Below are 2,804 nucleotides of genomic sequence, written 5' to 3'. Positions count from 1 at the left end.
ACCAGCATACTTGACTATTTTGCTAAGATTATTAACTGAATTATACACTTCATGGTAATCACAGGAAAACTATTTTGTAAATGCTACCCTACAACTAATTACTATGATAATCTGATCCAAACTCAAACCTTAGAACAGTAGTAGTTTCGTATTAAGAAAGCCAGTTGAATCCTACGCTGTAACTGTTTATTTTATGGTGTTAACACATACCAAACCGTTATGTAAAATACACACAAACCTCAATTTTTACATTTTTAAGTGCTTCAGTTAGCCAGTAGCGTAATGAAACTATCCAGTGAAGAACAGTTAAGGTGAAATGTGGAAAAAGAATTCATGCAGTCGTAAATTTTTGTACAGTGGTAGGTGGGAGTGTCATGAACAACACACTACGAGTCCTAAATGGGGGTGGCTGAGTGTTTGCACGGGCTTGCATCTGAAAGCCACTTTTCTAAGTTTCTCTTCAATAACTCGAAAACTACTCCTTCTAGCGAAACTTAATCCCAGCACAAAATTTTTATTACATTACATTACCTGAAAAAAGGTCCTGTCTATTGTTTCCATAGAACTAACACTTTTGTGTGAAGTGAGCGATGGAGTTAGAAAATCTTGCACATGACATATGAAGACCAAGGTTAACATTGGAGGTTTAAAAAAAAAAAATCTCAGGGCAGTTGAATCACCCTGATTGATATATTTAGTGACTACCACTCTTCAAAACTGTTTTCTTTATAGGTCAGTTAGATGAATTGTTTCATGTCAAGAGAATATTTGTGAAGTTTGGAAATAGGAGGTAGATACTGGCAAAAGTGATGCTGTGAGAGTAGGTCATTAGCCACACCTGCATTGTTCAGTCAATAGCAGCTTTACTTGCAAAAGGCAAAGGTTTGGGTTTCAACTCCCAGATCAGGAAACAGGTTTAATCTGCCAGGAAATTTATAAGCATTTGTCTACGATAGACTGCTATTTAATACTATTACACAGCGTAAATCAGAATCTCCATTTCACCACACATGCTACTTTTACTACTCCGCTTTCAGTAACAGCGTTTTGCTCTGCTGCTTTTATCAATGACCCAAGTTATAATGTATAATGGTTCTTAATTGCTCTTTACTCGGGAGGTATAAGTAAGGGGAAGCAATACATTCGATAATGAGATTTTCACTCTGCAGCGGAGTGTGCGCTGATATGAAACTTCCTGGCAGATTAAAACTGTGTGCCCGACCGAGACTCGAACTTGGGACCTTTGCCTTTCGCGGGCAAATGCTCTACCATCTGAGCTACCGAAGCACGACTCACGGCCGGTACTCACAGCTTTACTTCTGCCAGTATCTCGTCTCCTACCTTCCAAACTTTACAGAAGCTCTCCTGCGAAACTTGCAGAACTAGCACTCCTGAAAGAAAGGATGTTGTGGAGACATTGCTTAGCCACAACCTGAGGGATGTTTCCAGAGTGACATTTTCACTCTGCTGCAGAGTGAAAATTTCATTCTGGACACATCCCCCAGGCTGTGGCTATGCAGCCAACCCGTTTCACCATTTCCGAGATAGTCTTTGCAAGCTGGCAGACCATAACAACCTGTCTCTGTCGAAGTCGCTTCTGTCACGTCGCCACAACGACGTCAGGCTGCATCCATTCTCGCTGTGATAACCTGTAATTTTTCTGCCTCATCAGTTTGAATCTAACGCCTGGATAGCGATAAGACTGGGAAATAGTTCAATAAATATGTCAATACCGTGGGGGGTGTTCAGTAAGTAATGCAACACATTTACTCTCGGTCAGTTTCGGCCAAAAACTGCGAAATTTTTTGTGGCACATCATAGAATATTCCCACTTCAGACTAGTTTCATGAAGTTCGCGTAATAGCCTTCAAAATGGCATTTTTAATGGAAGTGTGGTCAAAGCAGAGAGCAGTCGCTGAGGGTTAATTTGGCGAAAAACCAGGGATTTGCATTTATTCATATGCACATGCAAAATGTCTACAGAGACATGACAGTGAACAAAAGCATGATGAGTTATTGGGCGAGGCATGTGTCGCCATCACTACAAGATCGCATGTCCAATCTCCCGCGCATTGGCCAGCAGCACAGATATGACTGCTGCAATGCTCTAACATGCGGACAATCATTCGGGGTGACTGACGGATTACAATAAAACACCTCGCTACTCAACTCGACGTCTCTGTTGGTAGAGCTGACACACTCGACCACCAGCTGGGGTACTAAAAATTGTGTGCCTGATGGGACTTTTGTCAAACATCGTCACAGGGGATTAAACATGGTCGAACTGGAAACAAAGCAGGAACCCACATAGTGGCGCTACACCATCTTTACTGCGAATGAAACGTTCAACACCGCACCCTCAGCCGGTAAAGCCTGGGCGACGGTCTGTGGAACTTGAAAAGATTATTCGATGTCCTTCCTCATTGGGCAACGATCAACTCGATCAACTCTGAAGTGAATGAGATTTTCACTCTGCGGCGGAGTGTGCGTTGATATGAAACTTCCTCGCAGATTAAAACTGTGTGCTTGACCGAGACTCGAACTCGGGACCTTTGCCTTTCGAGGGCAAGTGCTCTACCACTGAGTTATCCAAGCAGGACTCACGCCCCATCCTCACAGCTTTACTTCCGCCAGTACCTCGCCTCCTACCTTCCAACTTTACAGAAGCTCTCCTGCGAACCTTGCAGAACTAGCACTCCTCAAAGAAACGATATTGCGGAGACATGGCTTAGCCACAGCCTGGGGGATGTTTCCAAAATGAGATTTTCAATCTGCAGCGGAGTGTGCGTTGATATGAAAGTTCC

At 43.0% G+C, this 2,804-nt stretch overlaps 1 non-coding gene across 1 annotated transcript; it reads right to left on the bottom strand.

The window, feature by feature from the left end:
* Positions 1-2,523: 2,523 nt before the first annotated feature.
* Trnas-cga (transfer RNA serine (anticodon CGA)) lies at positions 2,524-2,595 on the bottom strand. Its single transcript has one exon. It is a non-coding gene; the product is annotated as a tRNA-Ser (tRNA).
* Positions 2,596-2,804: the final 209 nt, after the last annotated feature.

This window comes from Schistocerca serialis, chromosome 4 (assembly GCF_023864345.2).
Source record: "Schistocerca serialis cubense isolate TAMUIC-IGC-003099 chromosome 4, iqSchSeri2.2, whole genome shotgun sequence".
Classification (NCBI taxonomy): Eukaryota; Metazoa; Arthropoda; class Insecta; order Orthoptera; family Acrididae; genus Schistocerca; species Schistocerca serialis.
Note: the sequence above shows the minus strand (reverse complement) of the source record. Positions and strands in the feature narration are given on the sequence as shown.